The sequence below is a fragment of the Pongo pygmaeus genome, chromosome 10, assembly GCF_028885625.2.
Source record: "Pongo pygmaeus isolate AG05252 chromosome 10, NHGRI_mPonPyg2-v2.0_pri, whole genome shotgun sequence".
Lineage (NCBI taxonomy): Eukaryota > Metazoa > Chordata > Mammalia > Primates > Hominidae > Pongo > Pongo pygmaeus.
Window position 1 is genome coordinate 25,450,657 of NC_072383.2, and position 17,815 is coordinate 25,468,471.

Below are 17,815 nucleotides of genomic sequence, written 5' to 3' on the forward strand. Positions count from 1 at the left end.
GTAAATAGGAAGAAAGTCTATTAATCCATTTTTTGTTGTTAATAGGCCACATTTTTATATAAGACTTGTTCCTCTTTCCAGCCATGGTACCACCGTGGAGCGAATGTAAACTCTGAAATAACTGACATCTAGTTTGAATAAAAGCACATAATATTTTAATGCTTTTTTATACACATAAAGCCATTATTCCTGATTAGAAGCAAAAACCCTGAGAATACATCAAATTCTTATTCCCCTAAATCCCAAATTAGCCCCCTCAGCTGATAAAGAATGAATGGATAAAGACAGAAAGATCAACATACCAATTTGTGAGTTAGGCTGGTAAACTTTGCTTCATCCTAAAGCTCTTAGCCCAAACTGGAAGTACACAGTAACAGCCAACATTTAAGCCCCCTCTACAAATAAGATGAAATTCCACGTCCTAATACTACTGTCATAGACAGTCTCAACCCATCTCTGAGTATGAAGTCAAATAAAATACATACGTAGTATTGTTGAGCAATATCTGTAACGTACTTTGTTAGATGAGGTGGAGAAAACAAAGTCATTAAAACTTGCTAATAAAGAAGCTGTGATCTAACTACATCAAAGTTGGAAAAGTCATTAGCAGAGAAAGAAGTAAAATAAGGATGCATTCCAGAATGACAGGAAAGGGGCTTAACAACAAAACACAGGTTGTGCATCAATATATGAAAAATTACATAGCGCCAAAAATTCAGTAACATCAAGACTTACAGAAAACTTATCTTGGACACTGAAATTCTTGGATCAGAAGGAGAGAAACTGGAGGACTTGGAGCTGCAGTGAGACAGTGGGTGGTCTCTCCTGGGTACTGAAAGGGCAAGAAGAACCTGAAGAACAGGCCCTGCTGGCAGGCCCAAGCAAGAGCAGGGCAGGCCCGGGATTTTTGAAAGAAGCCAGATAACAGGACTTACACATTTTCATCTCAGGAACTCTAAGAAGCAGGTCTTCAGCATCCACAGCTCAGTCAGTCCTGGTTTATTCTCCCCAGGGTGACCAAATGTCTCTCTACTGAGAGATCTTGGAGTAGCCCATGTAACATACCCATCCAACTTGTTATATCCAGCCACTTCCTCAGGCAATGGAGGGAGATGTCACTGACTGACCAACCCAGTTTTCCTCTACCAGTATCTCAGCATCAGCAAACTAACATCTGAAATGTCATTGTTGAAGCCACAGGAGCTATGAATGTATTCAAAAAGCAAAGACCTGGGTAAGGAAACGCAATGACTGAAATACAGCCTTAGGAAAGCAAATCCAGTCACTCAACTAACATGTAAAAATATGAGCTAATATTTCAATTCCTGATTTGGTAGAAAAGATGAGATTATATGAGGAACTAGAGGCACCGAGTATTCTCAAGAGGGCTGCTACTGAAAATACACACAATGAGGTCCACACAGTTGAAGTTATTTGTACTTTGAGCAATGATACTCAAACACAGTTTGAATAACAATATTACAATGTAGCAAAGTTGTTACTAGCAAAACTCTGAAATTAGGCTGAGTAAAATTTCCCTATCTGAGTGATCTTGGGCATGTTCCTTAGTCTCTAAATCCAGGTCTGATCTGTCAATTTGAATTAATGCTAACCAGAATAATTGTCTACTCAACATCTCATTGAGAAACCATGCACTTGACTTTCAGACTTCATGGTTCAGGTGGAGTTGGCCTGTGTTTCCTCCCGCTGCACTGTAGGGGTGACTGCTCAGACCTTGGCTATCGGTGACATGCTCTGGCAAGCCATGTGAGGCTCCCCATCACCCCAAACATTGTTGCAACTTTCTCTTTCTCTGTTTCTCATTGGGGTTATTGAGGACCATTCCAACCTGGAACTGCCCATTTGTGTAGAGATTCTTCCTGCTGATCAAGCCAGATAAGAACGCAAAGCTACCAGATTGGACAGAGTAAGAGACTGATGCCTAGAGACATCCTCTGAGCTTAAAGACTGTTATCCAGTGTTACCATGAGAGTCCATTTCTTGGTTCTCCTATTGTGAGGCAGGTTTTTGTCTAACCTAGCCCATGGAGTTTTTATATGTGTATGTGAGGAAGAAATGAGATAACGCTTATAACGTATTTGTTACTGCACTGGCCATATAGCAAGTGCTTAATAAATGTGAGCTGTTTTTACGTCCAGAAGGAAAGACTCTTTATACTTCCCTTTCCAAGATGATACCATGAAAGATGGGTAATTTTCATGAGACTCAAGGGTCTCTGCCTTAAAAAAGATCATAATCTACAACAGACAATGTTAAGAACAGCTCAAAGACATAAAGTAGAATTCCCAAAAGGTGACAGATGATTTAACTGACAACTGAACTGAACAGAATATAATATTTAAAGGTCACTAGAAGAAAGACCTTCAGGCAGAGCAGGTCATTGAAGGGCTTCATAGAAGTAATCATTGAGCTGGGTTTTTAGGAACAGGAATAATCTGGAAGCCTGGAGAAAAGGACAGACAATACTTTAACCACGGATCAAGAAAAACATGGTGGTGGTGCTAGAGCCAGGACACTCTCTGACCTGGAACATAGGGTATATGAGAAGAAGCCAGGGAAGAACAGCTGGAACAAAATGTTCAATGCAAATGACACGTTTTAAGGGCAAGTTTAATCATATTTCACAGAAGCTGGTTTTCACCGAGCTCATTTAGAGGTATAAAGGGTTGACACTAGGTACTCATGTAATTCATACTCAGTGAAATTCTAAAAATAATAAAAAATCAGAGGAATGATTTCAAAGATTTTTACAACCAAATCAGACATCTTTGGATGCTTTATATCATATTGGTGGGTTTTTTTTTTTCTTTCCTTTTTCTTACTCCAACTGTCATAGTTCATTATTTACTCACATGCTGCAGCCATGTGAGTAAAATACATTCACAAATGAGCGCTAAGACATAGTGTAATAGATAATATTGTGGTTTTCTCCTCAATATCCCCTTCATTCCTTCCTCAGTGTGTAAGAGCTACGCAGTTTGAGGGACTGACTCCAAACCCCGAAGCAGATTCTGCGAAGTTTAAGGCAACCATGTTAATCCCATCCTCCTTGCCAGTGATTGGTTGTAAATCCAGGCCTAAGCCACTCTATAAATAGCATTCACTTGGAAATGAGGTTTGGATCCAGGAATGGGCATACGACACTATGTGGGCCAAGGAAACATGAATGAGATTTGCTTCTGGAAAACATTCCCTTACTGTTAAAGACAGCCACTGGAAGAGATGGTCTCTTTCCCAAACTCTGTGGTCATCAGACCTGGAACTGCAGATGCTATCTGCATCCAATTCAAGAACATTGCTGATATACAGAGGAGAACAGAAATTAGGAATTGCAGAGATAAGGAGCTGAAAGCACTGGAGAAGGCCAGCCCAATAATCTGCCCCATCTTTAATGTCTGGCTATGTGAAATATTACCTTTATTATTAAACTGGTTTGACTCTTTTTCAAAAAATACCCCAATTTCTTCTAAAAATACTCTGATGACTCAGTACATTTGTGATCTAATAATACATTGAATTTTTCTGCTCTCTGATTTGTCTTAGAGCTCCCAGAAGAAAACTACAAAAAGCGGGAATCAGGGCAGGTGAACAGGTATGTATCTGAAAGCACTAGTCCAGGTTGATTCATTTCAGATCAGTAGAACATCATTCTCTGAAAAGATGGAGTAGTTGTCAGAGTTACCTAGATTGGCCCAGAAATTTCTGTCAAAAGAGGACCCTCCAAAATTATAGCACAACAAACGTTGTGTGTTTTTTTCTTTCATGAACACAAAACACTGGATCCCACACCTCCTCTAGAGTCCTCATTCCTCCTACATAGCACCTAAGAGAAGGGGCATTTTTTTTTTTTTTAAGACAAAGTCTTGCTTTGTCACCAAGGCAGTACACTGAAGTACAATGGCACCATCTCAGCTCACTGCAACCTCCACCTCCTTGGTTAAGCAACTCTCCTCCCTCAGTTAAGCAACTCCTCCCAAGTAGCTGAGATTACACGTGCACAACACCATGCCAGGCTAATTTTTTTGTATTTTAGTAGAGACGGGGTTTTACCATGTTTTGCCAGGCTGGTCTCAAACTCCTTACCTCAAGTGATCTGCCTGCCTTGGCCTCCCAATGTGCTGTGATTACAGGCGTGAGTCACCATGCCCAGCCGAGTAGGGGCATTTTATTCCCTAGTCATATTAGTGAAAAGAGTTCCTGATAGATGAAGTCTAGACTCAAAAGAGTTTTCTGAACAGCAAATGTTACAGACTCTAAAACTTTCTATGTTTCATCACCAGTCATCATTTTGGGGTGCACTCTCTAAGAGCACAATTAACCATTTTAGTCAATTCTGCTATAGATTATATTAGCTCAAGAAAATGATGCTAGCTATGCTGTGCTAGTGCTTACTCCCTTACTTCTAAAAAATAATTTTAAATGTTTAACCACAGAATGTATACACTTACATAAAGGTAATATCTAGAATGTATATGACAACTTCTGAGGGAGTTACTGTAGAAGATAAACATTGGCAAATGGTAATCAAAATAAAACAATGCATATCAAAGGGCTAATATCCAGAATCTACAATGAACTCAAACAAATTGACAAGAAGAAAACAAACCCCATCAAAAAGTGGGCAAAGGATATGAACAGACACTTCTCAAAAGAAGACATTTATGCAGCCAAAAGACACATGAAAAAATGCTCATCATCACTGGTCATCAGAGAAATGCAAATCAAAACCACAATGAGATACCATCTCACACCACTTAGAATGGCGATCATTAAAAAGTCAGGAAACAACAGGTGCTGGAGAGGATGTGGAGAAATAAGGAACACTTTTACACTGTTGGTGGGACTGTAAACTAGTTCAACCATTGTGGAAGTCCGTGTGGCGATTCCTCAGGGATCTAGAACTAGAAATACCATTTGACCCAGCCATCCCATTACTGAGTATATACCCAAAGGACTATAAATCATGCTGCTATAAAGACACGTGCACACGTATGTTTATTGCGGCACTATTCACAATAGTAAAGACTTGGAACCAACCCAAATGTCCAACAATGACAGACTGGATTAAGAAAATGTGGCACATATACACCATGGAATACTATGCAGCCATAAAAAATGATGAGTTCATGTCCTTTGTAGGGACATGGATGAAATTGGAAATCATCATTCTCAGCAAACTATCGCAAGGACAAAAAACCAAACACCACATGTTCTCACTCATAGATGGGAATTGAACAATGAGAACACATGGACACAGGAAGGGGAACATCACACTCTGGGGACTGTTGTGGGGTGGGGGAAGGGGGGAGGGATAGCATTAGGAGATATACCTAATGCTAAACGACGGGTTAATGGTTGCAGCACACCAGCATGGCACATGTATACATATGTAACTAACCTGCACATTGTGCACATGTACCCTAAAACTTAAAGTATAATAATAATTAAAAATAAATAAATAAAATGCATATCAAACTGAAATGCCATGCTAAAAAAAAGTGAAACTCTATAGATAAGAGGCTGTAGAGACAGTAACTTGTAGCAAATTTGATCAGCACTCACCAAAAGAGAGCCAAAGATAAACTGTGAAAGAAGACTCTGCTATGGTATTAAGCCAAAGAAATGCTAAGATCAGAAACTGTATAAATGTATACATTATGGTTGATAGCTAAGAGATGATACTTTTCCATGCTTGAGGTGTGGTTCTCTAAAAATATCAGTAAAACTTCTAACAGGCCTCACATGTACTAATATGATTTTAAATACTTTTATTTTGACATGAAATTTGATAGTCCAAAATTAATACGTATTAGAGCTGAAAACTTTAAGCACATACAATAGCTCTATTTAGGCCTATAAATAAAGACAAAACCATTGACAATGAACATACCTAGTATCCAGAAAACAGGGCTTCTTGGAGAAATAGATGGAACAGGCTACGTACAGATGAGCTTAGAACGTGTTAACATACCCAGTACACACGAAGCTATCAAAGATAACTACAGCCATGTCAAAATACTCAAAAGCCAACTTGAAAGCGTTCCCATTGTCCAAAGATGAGACCATTGGAGCCTCAAAGGATGAGGATTACAACAGACCTAACCTACCGTATAATGCTTAAATTCGTGAATTCACAATGATATTTAAAAGGAATTACTCGGTTACTTTCTGAGGATGACAGGAAGCTAATTCATTATTTTGAGAACTGGAAAAATAAAAAGATATAATCAATTATTTATCCTGCCTTTCCTATATGAACTGTACAACTTGGTAACCAAATAGTAGACTGAGAAGTAACTGTCTATTTATAAAATTATCACAGTTAGTAAATAAAAACAAGATGATGTAATTAGGTTATTTCTACTTTGCAACCCCTAATAAATTAATGAATCTAAGTAGTGAGTATTGATAACTAATATAAGATAAAGAATGATAAATGCATCACTTCTTATAGTCTTACAAAGGTATCAGACTTATCTGATCAAGTCTCTGGAGCCAGCTGCCAGTCTTTCAGAAAATATGAAGGACAGAGGAACATGCTAAACCACACCATGAGTCTGCAACCAACAAAACCCATACTGGGGAAATTCTTTAGGTCAAACAACTTGGATTCTTCAGCAGATAAGCTGCAAGGAAAAGAAAGAAATGGAAGGGGCCCTATAGACTATAAAAGACTTCAAGGACATATCAAGAATTTTTAATGGACAAAATTCACTATATGCATAATTGGATTATAAAACATAATGAAATGCAAGAATTCATTATGGTGAAAGTACAGATATTATTTCTAGAGAAAGAGGTGAGTCTGTGATTAGGATGGTATACATGGAGAGGCTTCTGGGATTGTTCACACCTTCTACTTCTTGACCTGGGTGGTGGTTACAAGACTGTTTATCTTATAATGAATCACCACAGCATATATTTGTTTTGTGCGGTCTTTGATATGTTCATTATAATATGCAATATAAAGAAAAAATGAAAAGAAAAAAGTAGGATAGTATGTTACACGCTCGTATGTCACTAACTCATTTGTTACTAGCAGTTAAAATAGTTTCATGATGTCAATTATAATAGACACTAAACAAGTAATATCCTTAACCAACATGCTTCCATACTTATAAGAATAATGTTCTTACACTGTTTAATCAAAATATTAGGGACATCCTTTCTTTACCTGATCAGTACTCTCTTTGGTGGTTTTTACTATTAATATCTCTCTCGGGGATCCAGTTATGATGCTGTTTTACCTAGTGGTAAAAGATTCCTCTGCTCTCAGTTCAAACACATTCCTGTTCTCTTCTTGTTTGCTACCCAATAAAAGTCAAATATGATACAAACTTTTGTAAATGTTGCTGAATGTCTATTAGCTCCAAATATTCTGCTTTGTTTACAAAGATAATGGCACACTTATTATATTAAAAATGTGCTCATTTTCCTTTATATATCCTATCAGAATGAGTTGAAGAACAGACTGATTCTAATGTTTCCTTCTTTTGCAAATCAAATAACCCCCTTTCCAACCCAGGAAACTATTAGCAGTATTTAATATCACCAGCCTTCATGAAACCTGGACAAAGGGCATTCTTTCTGCAATGTTTGTCATTATTGCAGGTTGGCCACAGCTGCAGTTTAAAAGCTGACTATAATCCCATCTGTAAAGGTTGACTGCACGGTGACCTTGGTGAAGGTAAAACCTGTTCCATAAAACCCAAGAATAGCAAGGTGCGTGGAAGTCTAGATGAATGGGTGCATCAATGACTAGGAGGAAAATGCTCATTGTTCTTAATGAAAGCCATTCATTACACACATTGCTGTAGTTTCACCCACATATCATGAGTAGTGTCTCATATTTCAAAGGCATTTTCAGTAAGTAGAATAAATCAATACCGGATATGATCAACATTACTAATATTGATCAATATCTGCTTCTCTTCTACATTTCCCACCCCAAGGAAATTAGGAGGGACCATATGAGTAATTCTATCGAAAAAATATGAGAAGTGATGTTTGTCACTTCTGGAATAAAGCATTTAATTCCCAGTGCTCAACTCTGCAGCTGTCTCTTCCCCAGCCTGGGAGATCATGGAAGCAGGTATCGAAAAAGTCTAAAAAGCTGGGCCATCATATGTAGGATAACTGATCTGCAGAGTCATCTGAAGCCGCAACAAACCTTGTAGATGAAATTTTAGGGTTGTCTGCAACAGTTTCATAACTTATTCTAACCCAAATGATGTGTGGGAATTCTGCATGTTTCCAAAAATCCTTTCCACAGAGATCTAATGAAAGTTACCTACATATATTGATTGCTTGAGGCCAACCAAATTAGTTGGATTATAAAAAAGGTAACAATTTAGAATATTTTCAACCAGGCACAGTGGCTCACACCTGTAATCTTAGTACTTTGGGAGGCCAAGGAGGGAAGATTGCTTGAGCTCAGGAGTTTGAGACCAGCCTAGGCAACACAGTGAGATCCCATTCCTACAAAAAAATTCAAAATTAGCCAAGTGTGAAGGCACATGCCTGTAGTTCCAGCTACTCAGGAGGCTGAGGTAGAAGAATCGCCTGAGTCTGGAAGATCCAGGCTGTAGTGAGCTATGATGGCACCACTGCACTCCAGCCTGGGCGACAGAGTGAGACTGTCTGAAAACAACAACAAAACAACCAAACAAAAAAGAATATTTTCAGGATTGTGAATTGTTTGAACATTTTATCTATATTTGGTAAATTATGGCTAATATCAGAAGAAATCTGTACTCCTATAAATAGAAATATATTCTAAGACTTCCCTACTAAACAGAGAAAGGCATAAATGTACTGTGCAATCACCTCACTGAGCCCAGCCCTCCCTTAAGAACTGTGGAAGGACATAAGGTAAAGAGCAGTTGTTGGTGACATTTATAAAGTCTCAAGTCTCAATTGATTCTGAAATAAACTGATAAAGCTTATATTTTCTTGACCTCTTAATCCTTGGAACCACAAGTACTTGGTAAATGAAATTTGTCTTTTGTGATTTCCTCAAATCTACTTTCTATGATTAATCTACTATACACTATCAGAGTATTAAAACTATAAAACGTCCATTGTGAGATTTCAATAAGGCTCATAGACAGTTTTTCATGCTTTCTCTATGTAGGAATACTAGAGAATTTTTACATCTACATCATTCCTTCTACACGGAGCATTTCATATAACAAAGTATGTAGAAATCACACAACATTCCCAGGAAATATAATCGTCTTTTACCCAAAGCCTCAGCAGTCAACAGTTTAAAATGCCATTGCTGGCTGAACACACAGGTATTTACCTGGGTCATGAACTAAAATGGCAATTGTCCCAAATATTTCTATTCATCTGATGGGTGCCACAGGAACCTCAATGGGCATGGTGGTGACTGCAATGTACGGACTATTGATCTGAGTATGACTAAGGACAAATAGAATCACTTCCTCAGTCACAAAGGTGTCCTAGGAGGTCTGCTAGCCTGAAATGACCTGTTGGCTTTGAGATGCATAGGCACCACTGGACACTGCGCAGCAATGACAGAGCTGCATGGAACGTGGAGATAAGGGCCCCAGCATGCATCTTTGGCAGGAAAATTCACTCCATTTCACTTTTTTAAATAAAAATGACAGTGGGCAATAATCATACAATTTAATTATTCCTTTGGGTTCCACATCAAGCTCAAAGAATATAAAATCACCAACCACTGATCTGCTACCTGTGGCAGCTGAAAAATATGATAGTGAAATTTCAGGGGCAAATAGTGAAATGAGCATCTCCAAATTGTTTAGAAAAGGATCTTCAGTCTAAGAAGAATTGACGGCACAGCTTTAAGAATAGATAAAGGACTGCCTGAAGGATCTGTCTAGCTTCCTCAGTTTTTTAAAAGTAATACCTTCATTTGCATAGTAATAACCCAATTATTGTAAGATTAGGTGACAGGAATCTCATTATTGCTATTTCCACAAAACAGTCGATATTTTATTCAATATCTTTTAATGTTACACACCTTAAAACATAATTATTCAATATACCCTCATTCATCTTTAATGTAATTTTCTTTTTTGAAAACCTTGCCGTAATTGTTAGTTTTTATGGCATATACTAGTGTTTAAACAAGCACTTTTCCCCCGCAGGCTGCTATGAGAACAAGCAAAAGCAACCAACAGCTTGGGGGCACTTCTCTTCCCCCCACCCCCCAAGTTACTAGTAAGTTCACCAAAAGATTAAACTCACACACAGGACTGCTAAAAATCTGTTGTAACGACCTCTGCACTCATCCCAACACTATAGTTTCCCCTCCTTTTCTGTCACTTCATGCTCCACAAAAGATGCTTCCATAATGAATTTTGATCTTAAGGCAACTCTGAAAGTGTTAGCAAATACATTCTGTTAAATTTCAAATTGTATGATCTGGGCTCTTTTCTTTGTGAGTTTTTTTTTGGGGGGGGAATGGCTGTTTTTCCCCCTAGACCACATTGTAATACACACACACATAGAAAAAAATCCTTCTGAGACAGCTGACATACTGGGGAGACCATCTGCCTGCCATAGGTTTACCTGCCATAGGCTTTTACAGTTTCAATTACAAGATAATCAGTAGGAAAAGTGGCTGGTTACCAGATTAACGGTGGAAACAAAGCAAGGAAATAGGGGGGAGACAGACAGAACTGCCTACATTAAGAGACTGCAGAGCCATACATGCTATTACTTCAAAATGATATCAGAATTAATGTAGAGTGAAAACAGCAGTTAGACTTCATCATGGGAGGAAACAACATCAAAGGGCTGTGGTTTGGAATCTGGGGCTAACACTCCTTAACTGCGGCCCTGGGGACTATGTCTTCTTCATGATGTTATCTCTCTATACTTTATGAATGAACACTCATTAATCACAGGTCTAACAATTAATCTGTAGAAAAGGACGCTATGCTTCTTACTCAACACCAACTAAGTTTTCTCAGGATTTCATCGAATCACCAGCACAATTCATTGGCATTTTCTAAATGACCTAAGAAACTTTGACAGACATCAGATGCTCCTAAGAGCCCACCTGACTACAAGCTCACCACTGCATACCCAAACCATCAAAACCACACTTCACTCTTCCCAGGCCTGATCTTTGGAAGAGATTGCAAAGCAGGCCTAACATTACTTGTTTGCATGTTTAATGAATTTTGGGGGGTACTGACTGTACTTTGTAATTTTTTTACAACAATCGGGAAACCACCATTCTTTAAAATGAGTTTAGTTGCTGTAGACAATTTTCCCCCAAACAGAAAATGTAAAAGAACATTTCTGATTTAGTAAGGCTTTTACTGGAATTAAGTTGGGTGGTTTATGTCTTTCAAGTCACCGGGCTGTTCCTCAGAAACTACGCATAGCAACAAGTACATGAGTCAGACATTTGGTCCAAACCTCTTCTTACAGAGAAAAATAAACTCATAGGGCACACTGTGAGTCAAGATCACCGGGCAGAATTAGAATTCAGGTCTCCAAACATTTACTGAAGAGTTCTTTCAATTTCCTCTTCCACATCACCTAAATCCCAGACTTCATGAAAAGAATGGCAGCTGTGCTCCATTGATTGAGTGCAGTTAAATCTTTAGCCCTCAGTGAGGAACACTACCAAGGAATGGTCAACTGAAAAAAGCAAAAGAGCAATAATTAAAGTCATCATTATAGACAAGGCACAGTGGCTCATGCCTGTAATCCCAGCACTTTGGGAGGCCAAGGCGGGTGGATCACTTGAGGTCAGGAGGCAGAGGTTGCAGTGAGCCGAGATTGTGCCACTGCACTCCAGCCTGGGGGATAGAGCAAGACTCTGTCTCAAAAAACAAAAACAAAAACACTGCATATTCTCACTCATAGGTGGGAATTGAACAATGAGAACACAGGGCAGAGAATATCACACACTGGGGCCTGTCAGGGGGTGGGGACCTGGGGGAGGGATAGCATTAGGAGAAATACCTAATGTAAATGACGAGTTAATGGGTGCAGCAAACCAACATGGCACATGTATGTATACCTATGTACCAAACTTGCACGTTGTGCACATGCACCCTAGAACTTAAAGTATGATTTTAAAAAGTCATAATTATACACTATCAGACAATGTACTGTTTTATATTAAATATCAGAAGTCACATTTATCATTGAAGAAGGTGAGGTCTGAGAAATTTAGAAATTGTGAGGTGGGATTCAAAGGCAGTTCCGTCTTAAAGAAAAAGCATGGAAGTTGCTGTCATAAAAACAAAGTTTACAGATACAATTTACTTTGCTTTTCTTCCAGAATTTCGTATCTTAGTCTTCACTGAATACTCCAGACACTGTCCCACAGTATACAGAAAGCATCCAGGACAAGGGTGACTGCAAACAAGTTAGAGTTGCAGTACACTACTAAGTCTCGGGGCATCTTCTCTATGGGCATATTACTTCCCTCTTTCTGGAAAGCCCTTGTCTTTTTCCCTTGTCTTTCCCCCTCATTATTTATCTAGTAAACTTTGGTTCATACCTAAAACTCTTGGTCATTCATCACTCTTCAATGAAGCCTGCCCTAGTACCCAAGCACCTTCCAGTAGAGTGAATCTGCCCTCTCTCTGCTATTCCTGAACTTTTAAAATATATATTGTTTTTAAATGCAATTATTTGTTTACATGCCATCTCACTTGAGGAAGTCTCCTTGTGGAATGGGTTCAATTCATCTTAATATCCACAGTACCTATTAGTGATATACCTGAAACAGGTGTTTTATAAGTATTCAACCATTATTGAACTATAGATACTTGTCAAACCTTAGTTAGAGCAATGATCACATTCTATCTGGCATGAAAAGTTTCTGCTTATGCCTTTTCTATAGAAGAAATAGTTCTTTGAAAGATGTCTTATTCCCCCCACAGCACCAAGAAGAGTACCTCACAGACAGTTTAAGTGTCCCAGAACTGTTGGTTTAAGTCACTTATTTAACGGGGTAGGAGTGTAAATAACTAAAATATTACAAGTTTCTTTAAACCTAGTTGAGGATAATAGCAAATTTTTCTCTTCTTGAGTCACCTTCAAAGCATGGGATTATATCACATGGGAGACAGAATAAATGCACTGTAGCTAAAAATTATATGGCTGAATCCATGGCTAAAATGCTACTTTTCTTCAGGATTAATTGAGTGCAATCTTTTATCTGTTTCTATTCAGCATATGTAGTATATATCGGCTATGCATCTGAGGACAGCTGCCATTCTATTTACAGCATTATCTAAAAATGGCAACATTAAATCCATCTTCCATCTCTTTGAGATCTTTTTCAACCACAGAATCATCTCAGATGTTCTGCTTTTAGAGCAAAATATATGAGGTGTGAATGTGTGTAACAGTAAAAGACTAACAGGCAGAAATCCACGACGGTGGAAATATCTACCAGCGCTTCATAAAACTTTCCTCCTTTCCCTATCTCAAGAAAAGCTAGGGCAAGGAAGCTAGAAAACATCAGGGGGCAAATTAAAAAGGTAGAAAACCCTGCCCTTATACCCCCATTCAGAAGTCTAAGAACCTAAATATTGATTTTTCAGGGCTTTTGTTTCTGACTGTAGAGATTTTGAGCCTAGACTGAAAAACAAACAGCAGAGGTGTGTGCTGACAAACCTCCCAAATACTACACTGCATTCCAGATTTTTTTTGAGAAAGTTAAAATTCATCTTTCAGCTTTTTTAAGAAGGTGAAAAAGCTATGACTATGCTAATTATTTATTGTAAGTCTCCATATTCTACATCTTAACACAAATCTACTGTTAACTTCACCGAAGACCGTCAAAAGAAGAGGTAAGACAAACCCAAAAACCGAAAAAAAAAAAAAAAACCTGAGTTTACAGTAAGAACATACAGAAATGACCTTACTGTCCAGTCTGAACGACTTGGGAAAATGTGCACTCTTTCAATTGCTCTTCTCTTCAAATTTCCAGACTCTACCTCTTCTGTTTCACCAAGCTTTAAGTCCATTTTTAAATTCAATGTGCCAACTAGACATGACAGGAAAAGAGAACAGTCCTTTCATAGCAAAGATCAACTAGACATGGAAAAAATTAAAAGGCCATTTACATTTCTCTTTTAAAAAGCTAATTTGGCCAGATGCGGTGGCTCACACCTGTAATCTCAGCACTTTCAGAAGCCTAGGCAAGAGGATCGCTTGAGCCCAGGAGTTTGAGACCAGTCTGGACCACAGAGGGAGACCCTGTCTCCATAAGAAAATTTAAAAATGAGGCATGGTGGCACATGCCTGTAGTCCTAGCTACTCGGAAGGCTGAGGTGGAACAGTTGCTTGAGCTCCAGCCTGGGCAACACAGTGAGACTCTGTTTCTCAAAAAAAAAAAAAAAAAAAAAAAGCTAATTTCCTCATCATGTTATAGGTCTTATAAGTTCAGAAACCATCATTCTACAACGATTTTGCAACTTCAAGGCAGCACAGTGCACCGGTTAATGGATTATGTGTATGAGTGGGTGGAGCCTGAGTTCAAATACCATTTATATCACTTATTAAGTGTGTGATCTTGGACAAGTTGTGTGGTCTTGGACAAGATAAATAACCTTTCTGTGCCTTATTGCTGTAGTTATGAGCAACAATTAAGTCAGTAGGCATAAAGGTGTTGGAATAGTATGGCCGGGCGCGGTGGTTCACGACTGTAATCCCAGCACTTTGGGAGGCCAAGACGGGAGGATCACAAGGTCAGGAGATCGAGACCATCCTGGCTAACACGATGAAACCCCGTCCCTACTAAAAATACAAAAAATTAGCCGGGCATGGTGGCAGGCGCCCGTAGTCCCAGCTACTCTGGAGGCTGAGGCAGGAAAATGGCGTGAACCCGGGAGGCGGAGCTTGCAGTGAGCCGAGCCAAGATGGCCCCACCGCACTCCAGCGTGGCGGACAGAGCAAGACTCCGTCTCAAAAACAAAACAAAACAAAAAAAAAACAAACAAAAACAAAACAACAACAAAAAAAGGTGTTGGAATAGTATGAAATGCTATGTAGTGGGCAATCAACTATTATTCATTTTTACTAGAATGGTCCTTAACATTTAGTAAGTGCTCATAAATTAAAGATAAAATTAATTGATTTCAACATGTCTCAGATGTGGATGGGGTGGGGGAACAAGTACAGAGGGAAAGCTTCCATATAAAATAAATTAAAAACAATGATTTATTCACTTGGTGTTGCTTTCTAAGCTATTTTCCTGGAAACACACACACACACACACACACACACACACACACACACCATGAGCACAAAGCCCTCCAACTCAAAACTGAAGTGTTTATAAAAATGGTATGTTTTGTAGATCATTCAATATGTTCTACTCAATATCTAAAGCATAAATACACAAATGTTATTTTGTCAGTACAACTCTAAATTATTCTTATTTGGGTAAACAAATGAAAAAATTAAAGGATTATAAGATAACATCCAATACAACAGGTTACATATATATGTTCATACCCTATATGAACATGGCGTTTTCATCTATTCCACAGATAAGTCAAGTGACACTGAAATTACTAGCTATCAAATTTTCAGATATAAAATTTGAATTTTTAAAGGTAGAATTAATGTTATTCCAAAAGGCAAATCTATTAGAGTAAAACAAGGTAAAAACTATGCTAAAACTTATATTACTATCATTCATTAATCACTTTTGAAAATCTTAGGGGTATAATTTAAGTACATACCAATAGTCTATTTGAAATGTGAACTAAAAGTAAAAGAATTGAAACTGGAGAATAGACATGATGCTTTCTTAAAGAAAACCTAATGCATAATTTTTGCAAGATGCCAAAATCATCAAATCATTCATGTTCTTAATCTTTGGTGTTTGCTGACTGGCCAGGCCTTCCAGAGAATCTGTCTCCAAAGTACTATAAAGCTTTCAAAATACCATTATGAAAGTGGTAAATCCACACTTTCATCACCACTAAGACAAGAAGGCATGTTTTCAAAAATTAGCATAAGAATTTAACCATGACAAAATTATACTTAAGAAGATTCTAAATGTATATTTATGATATTTATGAGGGTGTATATATATATATATATAAAATATATATAAAATTCATTAAACTTAACAGCATCAATAAAATTGAATATCCACTCTATGAAGTAAAACAGGGAAAAGAAACCACACACACACACAAATGTAGTTATGATCTTTTTTTGAGAACAACAAGTGCACTTCCTTACAAAAACCCTAGTCCTGGGAATTAGGAGATCATTTTCTAATTTTTTTTTTCATTGTTGATGTATGAGCAACTATATTTCCAGGACTCAAATATTCACTTGGATTATAGAGGCCAATATTGCATATCACTTATTTTCAAGAACCATTCACTAAATAAAACTTTGTACATTTTATCTCCTTTGTCAGCCACAAGCAGTAACTTTATTATTCCTACTAAGATACTGGACCAGACAGTAGAGACTTGGTTCTGCCACCAATTTATGTTACAATTCTGAGCCTCAAATCTACTCATCTTTAAAATTGGAAAGTTGCACTAAATTATATCCGATGTCTCTTTATTCTTGAAAATTGTATAATGCTATCAACACTTTCCATATTGGAATGTAACCAAAATTCAGCTTTATTGCAAAAGAGATGGTCAAAATAGTCCCCCTTCCCATAGAAGAGCAAATATAAAGCAGAAGGTTGTCATATTTTTAAAGAAGACTTCATATTGTTTATTGTAGACCAGGCAGTGTATACGTCTATCTATATCTATATGTCTATACTGCAAATGATAAAACTGAGGCTCAGCGAGATTAAGGAATATACCCAAGATGAAAGAGTAAGCGATAAAACTAAGGTTCAAACTCACACCCTTCTGACTATGATGCATGGATGCTTTCCATCCTAGCAACAAGTTTATTGAGAACCATCATAATTGAGAGGCAATTCTATTACAACGTATCCAGTAAATAGTCCACTGATGCTAAAGTCCCCATCATGCTCTGCATTCACCTTTTTAGCTTTATTAAGGCAAAACTGATACATAAAAATTGCACACATTTGATAGATACATCACGATGAGTTCAGACATATGCATATACCCAAGATATCACTACCACAATCAAGAACTAAACATATCTATCACCTCCAAAAGTTTCCTTGTATTCTTTTGTGTTCTTTTGTTTTCTGATCAGAACAGTTACCATGAGATCTACCCTCTTAACACAGTTTAAAGTGTGCAATACCACACTGTTAAATGGTGGTAGTAAATTGCACCGTAGTTCTCTAGCACTACACATCTTGCATAGCAGAAACTTCATACCAGTGAGCACATTTCTTATGCAAATTCTACACACTGCTTGGTACCCAAAAAGGGAATTTATATCTTTAACAGAGAAGTAAAATGCAAGTATTTTATGCAAGCTACTGACACCTGACAAAAAAGGCCAAGAATTAAGGTATGTTGGTAGTTGACGATGAATTTCTTGATGTAATGGCACCTCCTGAAAATTAGTCAGCAAGATCTACAGACTTTGGTGACAGTACGCAAGCTGAGAAAGGAAACAGAAGAAGCATTTTAGGGAGTTTTCCTAACAGGACTTCAGGATCTTCTCTCTCAACCATCAGAGGAAAATTATTCCACTCTTTCCATTTGGCTGAGGGTTTCCTCACAGCCTCATGACAGTGTAACCCCACCTCAGGAATCCCAAAGATTGGCAGACTGGGGACACTGGGCAAGCAAGCATGCCCAGCATGACACCTTACTATATATTTTCTAAATGTCCTTGGTGTATTCTGTTGTGGGTTTTA

General features: G+C 37.9%; 1 protein-coding gene across 7 annotated transcripts in view; it reads right to left on the minus strand.

Annotated features, from left to right (window-relative positions):
- The window catches only part of SOX5 (SRY-box transcription factor 5), a 1,038,078-nt gene that overhangs the window by 888,770 nt on the left and 131,493 nt on the right, over positions 1-17,815 (minus strand). Inside the window, exon 1 of one of the 7 annotated variants that reach the window (XM_054445331.2) lies at positions 736-773. The exons of the other annotated variants lie outside the window; for them this stretch is intronic. The gene's annotated coding sequence lies outside the window, so the exon portion shown is untranslated. Of the gene's footprint in view, positions 1-735; positions 774-17,815 lie in introns of those variants that run through there. 7 annotated transcript variants of the gene reach the window in all.